This window comes from Sciurus carolinensis, chromosome 14 (genome assembly GCF_902686445.1).
Source record: "Sciurus carolinensis chromosome 14, mSciCar1.2, whole genome shotgun sequence".
In the NCBI taxonomy this organism is placed as follows: Eukaryota; Metazoa; Chordata; class Mammalia; order Rodentia; family Sciuridae; genus Sciurus; species Sciurus carolinensis.
Genome location: NC_062226.1, coordinates 61,133,100 through 61,148,277, shown reverse-complemented (window position 1 = coordinate 61,148,277; position 15,178 = coordinate 61,133,100). Strand labels below are relative to the sequence as shown.

The window sequence follows — 15,178 nt, the reverse complement described above, 5'->3', positions numbered from 1 at the left end:
TATCTAAATTTTATACATAATTTGTGGGGATTTGTCCATATAGTTTATCAGTCTCTATGCCCCTCTTTATTTTTGGACCATTCTTTCTCTTAAGTCAGCTTTGTCTGATAATATGGCTATTCCAAATTACTTTTTCAAGAGTTTTTGTGTGGTACATTCTTTATATTTTTGTTTTCAGTTTACCTGTGTTTTATTTCCTCTTACTTCTTTGGAGTCTCTCATATGTGGCAGAGAGGTAGATAATATGACCTTGGCTCAACTCTGATTATCAGTGTCCTTTTTTAAAAATTGTGATAAAAAACATACATGAGATCTATCCTTCTAACAATTTTGAGGTGTACAGTACAGTACAATACTGTTAACTATAGGCATAATGTTGTGCAGCAAATCTCAAGAATTATTTCACGAACTTAAACATGAACTTAATACTGATTGAATGGCAATTCTTCACATCTCCTGGCCTCAGACGCTGGCAGTCAACACTCTACTTTCTGCTGCTAAGAGTTTGACTATTTTAGATAGCTTACATAAATGGAATAATACAGTTTTTCTCCCTCTTGACTGGCTTATTTCACTTAGCATAATGTCCTTAATTGTTATCTATGTTGTCATATGTGATAGGATTTCTGTTTTTTTTAAAGACTGAATAATATTCCACTGTACATATATTTTCTTTATCCAGTCATCTGTTGGACATGTATCTTGGCTATAAAGAATCATGCTTCAATGAACATGGTGTGCAAATATCTCTGCAGGATCTTAATTTGAATTCTTTTGGATAAAAGAAGTGGGATTACTGAACCATATGGTGGTTTTATTTTTAATTTTTTGAGAAATTTCCATACTGTTTTTCACAGTGGCTATACTGTTATACATTACAATGGTGCTCAAGGGTTCCAACTTCTCTGCATTCTCACCAACACTTGTTCACCCCCCCTTTTTTTTTTAACATATAAGGGCCATCCTAACAGGGGACCTCATCAATAAGGTAATAGCCTATTATGGTTTTGGTTTGCATTTCCCTGATAATTAGTAACATCAGAGAATATTAGATTAGTAATATCTATTTATATACCTATTTGCCACTTGTATGTCTTCTTTGGAGAAATGTCTGCTTACATCTTTTGCCCATTTAAAAATTGGGTTATTATTTCTTTATATTATGTTGTAGAAGTTCCTTGTATCATTTGCATGTTAACTCTATCAGATCAGTAGTTTATAATTTTTCCTTGTTATTCTGTAGGCTGTCTGTTCACTTTTGTTTCCTTTACTGTGTAGCAGCTTTTTAGTGTAATGTAGTGCCACTTGCAGTGTCTATTTTCACTTTTGTTGCCTGTGGTTTTGGTAGCAAATCTAAGAAATCATTGCCAGACCAAGGTGATACGTTTTTTTTCTAAGCGTTTTACAGTTTCAGGTTATGTTAAAGTCTTAAATCCATTTTGCATTGGATTTTAGTAGGGCCTAAGTATCCAATTTCCATTATTCCTGCAATGTAAATAAATATCTGGCACTCCAAACACCGTTTGATAACATATATGCATATTTATTTATTTATCTATTTATATATATTTATATCTGGACTCTGTTTTCTTTTCTTCGATAGGTTTTGTATGTCTACATTTATACCAATACTATAATGCTTCAATTATTGCAGATGTGTAATGTTTTGAAATCAGGAAATGAGAGACCTTTGTCATTATTCTTTCTTATGATTTTTTTTTGTTGTTATTCGAGGCAGTGGTTCCATATGAATTTTAGCAATTTTTCCCTATTAATGTAAAAATGCCATTGGGATTTTTATAAAGATTGAATTCACTATGTAGGTTGGTTTGTGATTATGGACATTTTAACATTAGTAAGTCTTTTAATACATGAACACAGATGTCCTTCTATTTATATGTGTCTTCAATTTCTTTCATTAATGTTTTATGGTTTTCAGTTTAGTTTCAACTCCTTAGTTAATATCTCAGTATTTAATTTGTGCTCCTTTTTATTGTTGCATTATAGCTATACATAATGGTGGGATTTGTTGTTACATATTCATATGTGCACACAATGTAATGATATAATTTGGCCAACATCATTCCCCATATTTTACTTTTTGATACTATTTTAAATGGAATTGTTTTCTTAATTTTCTTTTTGGATCGTTCATTTCTTATATATAAAAATGCAACCTTTATTTATTTATTTATTTATTTATTTGGGGGGGTAGTCTAATGTATCTCAGAAAAAAATAGTTTATACTTTGCATCACAAACAAAACAGTGGTTTCAATGTCCAGCGCCACCAAACAACTTTCATTCTGTCCCATACTGCTGAAAGCCAATCCAAGGCAGGGTGGACATCCAGGATGGTGAACTGGTAGTCCTTGTTGACTTCGCCATCATTGTAGTAATCTATCACATATCCAATTTCCATGCCACAACAGTTGATGATCCAATCGTGCCTGTGGAAGGGTAACTCATACCCCATCCAGGAAGGAATTCTTGCCCTTGATGAATACTCTTTTGCTTTCCCTCCAATTTGGATCAATGATAGACTACAAGGACACTCCACAGCATGAAGAGTTTCCCACTTCAAAATCTCCTTCCAAGCCTGTTCATTGTTCTGACTTTGAATTCTAATGATATTACACATATCTTTCTGACTAATACCCTCATCCTTCCACTTCCACCCTTTCCTCACATTGCATTCCAGAACATCTGTTCGGAAGGATAAACCTACTTTTTCTCTGAGTCTGCTTGTGGAATGCCTGGCACCTCTCTGATGGTAGACAATGCAAAGGGCTGATCTGGAAATGGTGTTTGATTAGGTGGTGGCATCAGACTTGAAGGATCCAGGTTCTCCTTTTTCTTAGCAGCAGCGCCTATAAAGGGACACTCCATATACTCACATGCACGATCTTGGTGGTCAGGCACAGAGTATGTTTTGCTCTCACAGGTTGGACCAGCACTCATTGGACAGTCTTTCATTTTTCCCTTCGTGCATTGGTCATCCTGAAGGCTGATGCTGTCTGATAATCTGAAGGATTTGAGGTCTGAACTAGAACAGCAGGAGTAGAGGCTGACAAACCCATGGTTGGAATCAGTGTTGACTCCAGACTATTTTAAATTTCCATCTGATTCCTCCTCGCTGCTCCAGCAGGCTGGCCCCGCCTCTAACCTCTAACCCAAGCCGGTGATCCGCTGCCATCCCGTCTTCCTCTCACTGGGTCACAGCTGTCGCCATGGTCATCGTGGGCTCTTTTGCGCGCCACTCCTACCTTTTCGGAAGGCAGGGCTTCCCGCAACCTATATTTATATGTTGTATGTTAATTTTGTATCCTGCAACATTACTGAATTTTCTTTCTGACAGATTTTTTATTTTTTTTTTTGGTATGGAACTTTTAGGATTTTCTACATATAGGGTCATATAATCTGTGTGTATAGTTAATTTTACTTCTTCTTTTCTAATTTAGAGGCCTTTAACATCTTTCTCTTACTTCATCGCTTTAAGACTGCCAGTGCTGTACTGAATACAAGTGGGAAGACTGGGCATCCTTTTCTTATTTGTGCTCTTCATGGAAAAGTTTTCAGTTTTTCACTGTTGAATATGTTATTAGTTATGTGTTGTTCATATGTGATTTTTAATTACATTTAGGTAATATCCTTATTAAGCACTTTTATCATAACATGGTGCTGAATTTTGTCAATACTTTTCTATATCTATGAGATGATATAGAATACAATTCTATATCTATGAGATGACCATGTGATTTTAAGTCTTTTGTTTTGTTAATGTAGTATCTCACATGAATTGATTTTCATATATGGAACCATCCTTGAATCCCAAGAATAAATTCCAGTAGATCATGTATGTCATATTTTTAATTTGTTGTTCAGTTTGGTTTGCTAGTAAATTATCTATTTGAGATTTTTCTTTTTTTGAGACAGGAATTTATAATGATAAATTACATTTATCATTACAGATTTTGTAGAGTTCCATAAGTTTTGGTTTATTGTGTTTTAAATCTTTTTCATCTCAGAATATTTTCTAATTTATCTTTTGGTTGTGTCTTTGACCCGTTGGTTCAAGATGCGTTTAGTTACCACATATTTGTGAATGTATAAGTTTCCTTCTGCTGTTGTTTTCTAGTTTCATTCTATTATGGCTGGAAAATATACTTGGTATGATTTCAGTCTTAAAATTTATTGAGACTTATTTTGTGACCTAACATGGGATTTTTCTGGAGAATGTTCCATACATGCTTGAGAAGAATGTATATTTTGCAGCTGTTAGGTCAAATATTCTGCATATGGTTATTAGGTTCATTTGGTCTATAATGTTATTCAAACCTTCTGTTTCCTTATTGATTGTCTTTATAGATATTTTATCCACTGTTTTGAAATTCCCTACCAGTATTGTGTTACTGTCTATTTTCTCCTTCAGTTTGTTAATGGTTGCTTCATATATTTGGATTTTCTAACATCAAATGAATTTATTCTTGTAATATCTTCTTTGTGAACTGAGTTTTTAATTATTATATATGTCTTCTTTGAATCTTTTGATAGTTTTTAACTTGAATTTGATTTCATCTGCTCTAAGTATGGTTATTCTCAATCTCTTTTGATTACTAGCTGTATGAAATGTCTCTTTCCATTCTTTCACCTTTAGTCTGTTTGCATCCTTAAGTCTAAAGTGTGTCTCTTGTAGGCAGTATAGAGTTAAATCTCAATTTCCCTCCCTTTTTCCCCTAAATTCATTCTATTTTGGATGAACAATCTAATCCATTTATATCTTAAGTAATTATTGATAGAGAAGTAATTATTATCACCATTTAATTATTTTCTTTTTTTTCTTGTAGGTCCTCCTTCTTTCATTTTCTTTTTGACTTTCTTTAATTTTTTGAGGGACATGCTTTGATTTTTTATCGTTTTCTTTTTTGTATTTTTTATGGATATTTTCTTTTTGATTACTGTAGAGCTTACACAAAAAACTTATAACAATATATTTTAAGCTGATAACAACTTAACTTTGATGACATATAAAAACTCTACACTTTTATTATTCCCCCAAATACTTTGTTTTTGATGTCACAAGTTACATTTCTTATACTGTGAATCTGTTAACATATTTTAATGACTATCATTATTTTTATCCTTATAATGTACATGACAGAAATTAACAGTGATTTATGCTCTCATGGCATTACACTATTCTTTCTCTATATATTCATCTGTACCAATGAACATTATACTTTTGAATCCTTCTGTGTTGTGATTAGTGTTCTTTGATAGCAAGTCGAAGGATTCCCGTTAGTATTTCTTATAAAGAAGTTCTAAGGATGAACACCTTTAGAAATTATCTTTGAAGGTCTTTAGCTCTCCTTTATCTTTTAAAAATAGTTTTGCTAGATAGCTAGATAGAGTACTATTGCTTGGCAGAGGTTTTTGAAAAAATTTTTGTTGCAGGACTTCAAATACACCATTCTGTTCTTTTCTGCCCTGCCAGGTTTTTGCTAAGATATACATGGCTAGTCTTATTGGGTTGTATTGTACGTGACAAGCAACTCGTCTCTTATTGTTTGCAAATTTTTCTCTTTGACTTTTGACACTTTATTATGTGTCTCTGTATAGACTTCCTTGAGAAGAAAAGGTTTCAGAAGTTTTTGTGCTTTTTGTACCTGAATTTTCATTTCCTTCTCCAGATTTAGAAGTTTTCAGTCATTATTTCTTCAAATAAACTTTTTCTTCTCCTTCTGTGATTTCCATAATGCGTATATTGATTAACTTGATGGTGTTCTAGAAATCTTTTAAGCTTCCTTTCTACTCCTATTACAGGATAATTTAAAATAATCTGTCTTCTAGTTTACCAGTAGTTTCTTCTGCTTGATCAGGTATATTTTTGAACTCTTCTAATCAATTTTTAAATCCGTAATGGCATTCCTCAGTTCCTAAATTCCCATGTTCTTTAAAAAGTAATATTTTCTATACTTTGTTCAAATACTCATTTTGTTCTTGTATTGTTTGTCTGAGTTCACTGAGTACTTCTTATGACAATTGTTTTTGAATATTTTGTCAGATAATTCATATACCACTTCTTTAGGGTTATTTTATGGAGATTGGTTTCTGTCCCTTTTCATGACGTTTCCTAACACTTTGTGTTGGTATTTGTGAAGTTGAGAAAACTCACCTCTCCCAGACTTTACAGACTGATTTTGTACAGAGGAAGACCTTCACCAATCAGCATGGCTAGAGCAGCTCAACTTTTCTGTGGATGTGTATTCTCAACTTGTGTTTGTAAATTCCTAATTAATTTTGTTTTCTTTTGTCAGGAGTTTGTAATTTCTTATTCCCTCTTGTGTCTACCCACCATACTGTATGTCCTTTGGAGCAACAGCTCACCACACAACTCTTTTGCTTTTTTCCTGTTTTCTGTGATTCTCAGTTATCTAGACTACGCTGAGTCCTGCTGGTACTGTGAGACAAGTAAAAGAATAACCAGCCCTGAAGGAAGAAACCAAATGTCAGAACTTTGGACATAAGTTTCAATCTTAACCTTTCTCTCCCCAGAGTGAAGCTGGGGACTATGAGTTTTCCTGATTAAGTTGCATTGTGCTGAGATGGAGGGAGGGTCTCTAGGAGTGAATGCGTATTCTAAACAATTATCTCTTTTCTTAGTGGCCCACACACATCTAGAGTGTGCCAGGTCCTTTCAGTACTTCAAAACAGGTGAGACCAAACCCTCTGGTATGCACCAAGAAATGGTACATTGGATAGATGCTTCAACTAATTCCCTCTCTAGGGAGAAACTGATTCTTTCATTGGGGGTGGGTACTGGGGATTGAACTCGACCACTGAGACACATCCCCAGCTCTATTTTGTATTTTATTTAGAGACAGGGTTTCACCGAGTTGCTTAGTGCCTCGCTTTTGTTAAGGCTGGTTTTTGAACTCACGATCCTCCTGTCTTAGCCTCCAGAGAAGCTGGAATTACTGGTGTGTGTCACCGTGCCTGGCTAGAGAAAATGATTTTTGGGTGGATTTTGTCCACTTATTCTACACTGAAATGGTGGAAGGGCTTTGGGCAGTAAATACATATTAGTTTGAATCACTCATTCTCTTTGCTCAAATCTGCTCCCAACAGGGATCCTACCCTATCAGTGCTCAGATTCAGTCAAAACAGAAGCCATTCCCTCTGGCAACCTCATCAAAAAGTCATGAAATTCAACGTATAGTACAATCCCCTCCTTCCCTTCCCAGGGTGAAGGTGGGAGCTACAGGTTCCTCCTGATTATGTGACACTCTTCCATGGTAAGTGATTGTGACCACGAAATTGCCATCTATTTTCCTACAGGCTTCTGTGTGTTCAGTTTTGCACTTGCCCAGGGTGTAGGAGCTTTGAATTGATCTTTGTACTTCTCATAAAGGGAATTTTTAAATTTGTCATTGTTGAGTCAATATTTGCATGGGAAGGCAGTCAGGACTTCCCATTTAATCATCTTGCTGACATCACATTCTTCTGTCTTTTTTGGGGGGGTACTGGGTATTGAACCCAGGGGTGCTTAACCACTGAGTCACATCTCCAGCCACATTTTATATTTTATTACTTAGAGACAGGGTCTTGCTGAGTTGCTAAGAGACTCGCTAAGTTGCTGAGGCTGGCTTTTTTTTTTTTTTTTTAAATAACAGACATTTAAAAATTTTTTTTCTTTCTTTACAAATTAATTATTTATTTTATTTTTTACAGACTGCATTTTGATTCATTGTACACAAATGGGGTACCTCGTTTTGTTAAAAAACATATTTCCATCAAAATTTGACTTTATGAGCCATTGCGAAGTTTTAGTATTTTGTAGTGACTGATTTGGGAATTTCCCTGTACTGTCTTCCATAGGTCTCAGACCATTTCCAGATCTGGTAAAGGTGAACACCTGGAATCACTCAGGCAGGGGAGGGTATAAGTAGTCAGAGATGCCTAGGATGCTTGTTCTTCACAGTTGAAAATAGTACAGGCAGGTTCTGAGATTGAAAAAGTTTATTAATTTGAATCCCATTTAATTCCATTGTTCCATGTCATAAGTGATTATCAAATGATTTTGTGGCTATATCATATTCAGTAGTGTAAATGAGTAACAACTGGCTGGAGGGTAGGAATGTAGGGGAGAAAGGGAGCTGATTTGTAGCATGTTCTTTCTATAACGTGGATCTGAGTGGAGTGAGGTTGGCTTTGAACTCGTGGTCCTCCTGCCTCAGCCTCCCAAGTCACTGGGATTATAGCCACCATGCCTAGCTTCTTCTGTCTTTTAATTAGTTAATCCACTTTCTTTTTAAATGCTTCATATTAATTTTAATTTAATCTAATAAATGTGTATATTTCTAAGCATTTTTCTTTCTAAATTGATTTTTTTCTTTTTTATTGGTTTTTTTAGTTATACATAAGAACAGGATTCATTCTGACATAATTATGAAAGCACAGAATATAATTTGTTCTAATTCATTCCCTAGTACTCCCCCCTTTCCTCTCCTCCCTCCCTCTATTCTCTTTCCTCTACTCTACTGATTTTTTTCTTAGTAGAATCTGACCTAATTTCCCATGTATTTATGAATAGTCCACTTACTTTTTAGGGATTTATTTAGGTTTAATTCTACTACCTTACATTGGTTTTTCCATTGGTCTTACTTAGTTTACACCCCACTTTCTTTTTTCTCTTGACATATTTTTGGTTATTCAAGTCTTCTGCAACGTTTCATTTTTCTCTTTTATTATCTCATGAATTTAAACTATTTAGCTTATTTTATGGTAGTTACCTTAGATATTAAGCATGCATAGTTATTGGTGTTTGTTACAGTTTAGGTGTGATGTATTCCCAAAAGACTCATGGTGGAACAATGCAAGAAGGTTTGGAGGTGAAAAGATTGGGTTATGAGAGTCTTAACCTAACAAATGCATTAATCCCTGATAGGGATTAACCAAGTGGTAACTGCAGGCAGGTAGGGTATGGGTGAAGGAGGTGGGTCCTGGGGGGCATGACTTTGGGTATATATTTTGTCCTTGTTGAGAGGAGCTCTCTCCGATTCCTGTTGTGAGGTCCCAAGACACATTCCTCCACACTTCAGCCATGATGTTCAGCTTTACCTCTATCCTTGTGTTATGGAGCTGGCTGTCCATGGACTAAGGTCTCTGAAACTATACACTGCAAAATAAACATGTCCTCCTTACAATTATTCTTATCAGGTCTTTTGGTCACAGGGATGAAAAAGCTGACTAAAACAGTGTTTAATATAAAATGGTACTGTAAACTTTTACCAGGAAATGCAAGGATCTTGAAACCATTTAACCATTTAATCGCTTTTTATGCAATTGTTTTAATGTAGTTGAATATTACATATGTTATGAATTTCACAAGAAATTCTAATAATACTATTATGTTTGGAAGTCTTGAGTGGTCTTAGATAACTGGCTTTCTCAGGGGTGACTTTTCTCCTTTGTTCTGATTTGCATCAAAGATGAGCACCAGACAGCAGCTGCTGTTGAAGCAATTTATTCTGATAGTGCTCTGGCAAGATGGATAGTAGGTAGGATCAGGCCACCAGCATGGGCCAGATATGGTCAGGAGTCATAACTGACTGGGGTGGTCTTCCTCTGGAGACCATTCACAGAGTTTGGGAAATTCTTTCTCCATTCTTATATCTGTATTCAGTCTTGGTCCATTACTGGATATTTCACAAAGGAAGTTTAAACTATTCTTGTAAGGGTGAACTTTGATTTCAGGTTCAGAAAAATTGCATCTATGGTGAGGTGACCTTTTCTTTAGGACAACTAAGATTATTTAGTCCTGTTGTCAGAGACCCAGTAATCTCTAGGTCAGGATTGCAAATGCCCCATGAGATTGTGTTGTATTTCTATGTGACACATAATATAAGCCTTGTGAGATAGTTGAGTGGGTCTTATGGCCATAATTAATTTTATAATTTTATATTTTATCTGTTATAATATCCTACAGGTGCTACAGTCATTTAGAATTCCCCACATATATGTCTTCCTACAATTAAGTCCTTTTACCTATGATCATTTCTTTTGATTTGAAGTTCTCTTCTTTATTTCTTTTAATATGTTTATTGGCGAAAATTTCTCTCACAAGGTTTATCTGAAAACATCTTAATGTTACCTTTTCTTTTTGTAATCATGCACTGCATAATAATGTTTTAGCCAAAGATCAACATTTCCATAAGCATATATTAGATTATATTGCACAGTGATGTTGTAGCTGTATTAGTCTGTGTACCTTCCACAATGTCCATACAAATATGAAATTGCCTAATAATATATCTCTTAGAACATATTCCTGTCTTTAAGCAAAAATCTGACTGCATGTAAAAGACACTTTCACTGGATATAGAACTCTGCATCATCATATCTTCTTTTATCATCTTAGAAATTATCTTTTGGCTTCTCTCTCTCTCTCTCTTCGACTCTCTCTCTCTCTGCTGAGAAGTTAATTGTCATTGTAGTTGTTGCTGTTTGCAAGGTAATGCTTTGGGTTTTTCTCTGTTTTAGAACTTTTCTACAGTGTTATTTTTCTTTGTATTTATGTTGTTTGGGAGTCTTAGTAAACTTATGATTTGATATATTTGGATAGTTTTTGAAAATCTTTGACCTTTTTCACTTACATTATGGCTTCTTCCCATCCTTTCTTCCTTTCCTTTTGAGTCTTTAATAATGCACATGCTGGATCTTTTCACCTGGCCCCATATGACCCTAAATGTTTTCTAATTTTCTAAACGTTCCCCTTTTGTGTTTCGCATTAACTATTTTCCATTGAAAACATTCCAGTTTATGAATTCTCTCTTCTGCTATTTCTAAACATTAAACACATCTAATGAGTTCTTCTTTTTCATTATTTAATTAATTTATTTCTAGAATTTTCATTTGCTTCTTTTTATTCCATTTCTCTGCCTAAATTCTATATTTTGTCATCTATTTCCTTAAAGATGTTAATCATATTAATTTTAAAACTTGTGACTATTAATTCTAATATTTGAATCATCTGGGTTCTCTTCCTTGTATCTGTTATTTAAAGTAATTTTGTTTTTTATCCTGCCTCCTGACATACCTGATAATTATTTGTTGAATACAAAAGTATATAAAATATTTTGAAGATAATTTGAAGCTATATCTGATGTTATATTCTGCAGAAATGGTTAATTTTTACATATCACTCAGGAACCCTGCCCATTGAAGCTTGAGCTGCTGTCGTTGCTCTCTGAGCCTTCAAGCAGATTTTTTTTCTGTATTTGTTCATTGGTGGGATTCATTTGAATAAGCTACTTTTCCACTGCCTTAAGAGCTTTCTAAAGAGGAGAAATTGGGGAACAAAATTGACTAAATTATGTTATGTTCATGTATGAATACATCACAATGAATCCCACTATTATATATGATTATAATGCACGGAAGCTTAAAAAATGTAAGTGAAACTTGAATTCCAGCCACCCAAACTAAATTCACCTAAATATAGTTATAGCTTGCAGTCATATTTTCATCTATTCTTCAAAGATTTTTTATTATAGAAACTGTTTCAATTATTACCTAAGTAAGACATTTCATACAATCTTCAAAAACCATTATTAGGTTAATGGGACACCTTAGAATAGTTTATTATCATGTATTAAGGATACCTATCCCTATATATGGGTGGTTTAGCTGTGAATAATACTGAATCATTACTGATTTTAGAAGTACAGTGTGTGTCCTGATATTTCTCAAAACTTTGGCATTACTTCAATTCAGAAAGAAAATAAGGAAGCATTTATTCTTCTCACCTCTTTTTAAAAGTTTATTGTCAAATGAAAAATAATGATTCTATCATAATCCCTATCAAAACTTAATACTGTAAGGATTGCCAATTATATTTTTCATGAATTGTATAACTTAATAACTCAGTTTAAAAAACTTTATTACTTATTTTTGAATTATATGCACTTTTATGTTTCCATCTTTTTGAATTATAGACCTCATTCATTTTGTTTATTTTTATGCTGTGTGTATCATAACACTACACAATATTCCTTAGACATGAGTGTCCTATGACTTATTGTAGTATGAAGTATTCATTCCTTCTGTGCTTTTCTCCTTATTCTCTTATGGTATTTATCTTCTATATATTGTTGTACCTCAAGGTTTTAAAGGACATTTGCAAGGAGCCTTTGGTTAGTTGCTAAAAAACATTTGGACTTTTAAAATTAATTTTTTAAAAATTTTGTTATAATGTAGATTTGCATATAGCTGCCAGAACTAATACAGAGAGGCTCCACAGAAGCTTACTCAGCTTCCCTCAATGGTAATTTCTTGCAAACCTGTAGAGTAATGTCACAATCACAATATTGACATAGATATAACCCTCTGATCTTATTGAGATTTTTCCTTTTTTCTGTAAGTATACTTAGTTCTATGCAATTTTATTACAGGTGAATGATCAGCGCTCCCTCACCTCAAGGATCCTCATGCTGCCCTTCTAATCACACTCGCCTCCTCTATCAACTTGTCCCTAACCTCTGGCAACCATTATTTTGTTCTCCATCTCTATAGTTTTAGCATTTCAAAAACCTTATACAAATGGAGTCATTACATATGGTTCACTTTGGAAAAATTCTTTTCCTTCTCCTCCTCTTCCTCCTTTTTACTCTGCACATTTACCTCAAAATTCATTTCAGTCATTGAGTCCATCAGTGGTTCCTTCCTTTTTGTTATTGGGTACTAGTACTAGTATGGGTATAACACAGTTCGTTTATTTACCCATTGAAGTTGACATCTGGGATGTTTCCAAGTTTTGGTTACTACACGTAAAGCTTCTATGAACATTCAAGTTCAAGATTTTTGGTAAACCTGTGTTTTCATTTCCATCAGATAAATTCCTATAAGTTCAATTTCTGAGTATAATAATCACATTTTTTATCTTATAAGAAATTGCTTTTTTTCTTCAGAGTTTACACTATTGACTGCAAAATTCAATAATCTTTGAATTTACTTTGAAATTTCTAATGTTCACTATCATCCAGTATTTTAAAATTTTTGCAGAACTGAGGGTAAAACTCAGGGCCTCACACATTCTATGTAAGCACGCTACCACTAAGCGACATTGCCAGCCCTCATTCAATATTTTAATAACTGCTTTCATGTACTTTTTACATTTATTGCTGGGACAGCAGGTGAGTTTTTTTCTCATCTTTGTCTTGCAATTTATGTTTTACATCAAACTTCTTTATGGGAAGATATTTACACGTTTTATAACAGTTTCAGTGTCATAGGCAAATAGCTTTATTATCTCCAATTTTGTAATAGAATTTCATATATACACAGGAAAATAGAAATCACCTACTTAAGAGAAAACAAATCAAGAATGTACCTTTATTCTGTAATAAAAAAGACTAGTATACATAAAGACCTGATAGAAAGTATAATATTGCTATACTAAAAAAGAATTCTCAAGGTAGAACTCTAAATCCCCAAGACAAAAAAATCATTGGGTGAAATATTAAGATATTTAGGAATTATTATTAAATAAATTCAACAGTTTTTCCAAATAGAAACAGTATTTTCTTAATTGTATGTTGTTGTAGTTTGGATCTGCAATGTCCCCCAAAGCCTCATGTGTGGAAGGCTTGGTCCCTAGCTGGTGGCACTATTAGGAGGTGGTGGAAACTTTGGGAGGTGGGGCCTGGTTGGAGGAAGTAGGTTACTGGGGGAATGTCCTTGAAGGGGATATTTTGTGCGCCTACTCCTTCCCAGCTTCCACCAGGCGAGCGTGTAGGTCTGCCTCTCTTCTTCCACGACGTTCTGAAGCTTCAAGAGCCCAGAAATAAAGCCAACCGATCATGAACTGAAACTTTGAAATTGAGCCAAAATAAATCTTTCTTTCTTTAGTTATTTTCTCAAGGTATTTCATCAGAGCAATGTAAAGCAAAGATTTGTGCAAACACTTAATAAATAAGCAGAAAATAGGGCTGAGGTTGTGGCTCAGTGGTACAGTGCTTGCCTAGCACGTGTAAGGCACTGGGTTTGAGTCTCAGCACCATATAAAAAAAAATAAATAAAGCTATTGTATCCAAAAAAAAAAAAAAATAGATATTGTATCCATCTACATCTAAAACAACAATTAAAGAACACCCTGCCTCCGAAAAACAGCAAAGAGAAAAGGAAATAAAATGTCACAATAGTATTCATGAAAACGGACTTGCAAGCATTTACTACTCAGAGGTCTTTGTACCTAGAAATACGATGCTTTAGGATAAGAGAATGTTTAATTTTGAGAAATGGGCCAGCACAGTGCCATACACCTGTAATCCCAGCAGCTCAGGAAGCTGAGGCAGGATGATCATGAGTTCAAAACCACCCTCAGCAATTTAGTGAGGACCTAAGCATTTTCGTGAGACTCTGTCTCAAAAAAAAAAAAAAAAAAAAAAAAAAAAAATTAAAAGAACTGGGGATGTGACTCAGTGGTGAAATGGAACTAAAACAACAGGAGTATGAGTTTAAAATGTTACTGATTATATTACAACCCTAGATTTGCCTCTTCTTGAGGACTTCAAGCCAGAAAAGTTGTCTGCCAATTGTTGAGTTTATTGTAGTGATCAGTGCAGTGCCTGACTCAGGTCCTCCTTAGCCTGACCATTATGAATTGAATTTATGAAGATAGTGCTATAATGTGAAGGGGAAAAAATGTATATATCTCTTAATTTAATGTGGAAAGCTCAGGTATTATCCGAAACCAATCTGAGAAGCTCTGGAAGAGTAGCAGTATAAAAATGAGTTCACTCCAACAGTGCCAGATTCAATCAGGTAGCTATTGTGTAATGTCAGATTGAGGATCATCCATTGCTTATTATTTCATCATTGGAGAAAAAGAACTCATAAAATTAAAAAAGAAAAGAAAAGCTTTTCTCCCAGTTGTCTGCCATAGAATACAGTTTAATGTAAATCAACACTTTATTGTAAAATATTTTCCCAGTTGTTTCTTCTATGGACGAAGTCCTTGAGGAATCAGTCATGTATTTCAAGTATCAGCAGAGCTTAGGAGACCAGCTGAGCTTCATAATTCTCAGCATTTTATTTATTCACAAGGAAATCTTGACTTAAATTAGGTAGATTTCTGTCTTAGCTTCACTTGATTATCTAGATTTACACAGGGGTTGGAG

At 34.3% G+C, this 15,178-nt stretch overlaps 1 pseudogene; it reads right to left on the bottom strand.

Moving 5' to 3' along the window:
- Positions 1-2,253: 2,253 nt before the first annotated feature.
- Positions 2,254-3,079, bottom strand: LOC124964126 (holocytochrome c-type synthase-like; annotated as a pseudogene).
- Between the last annotated feature and the right edge of the window lie 12,099 nt (positions 3,080-15,178).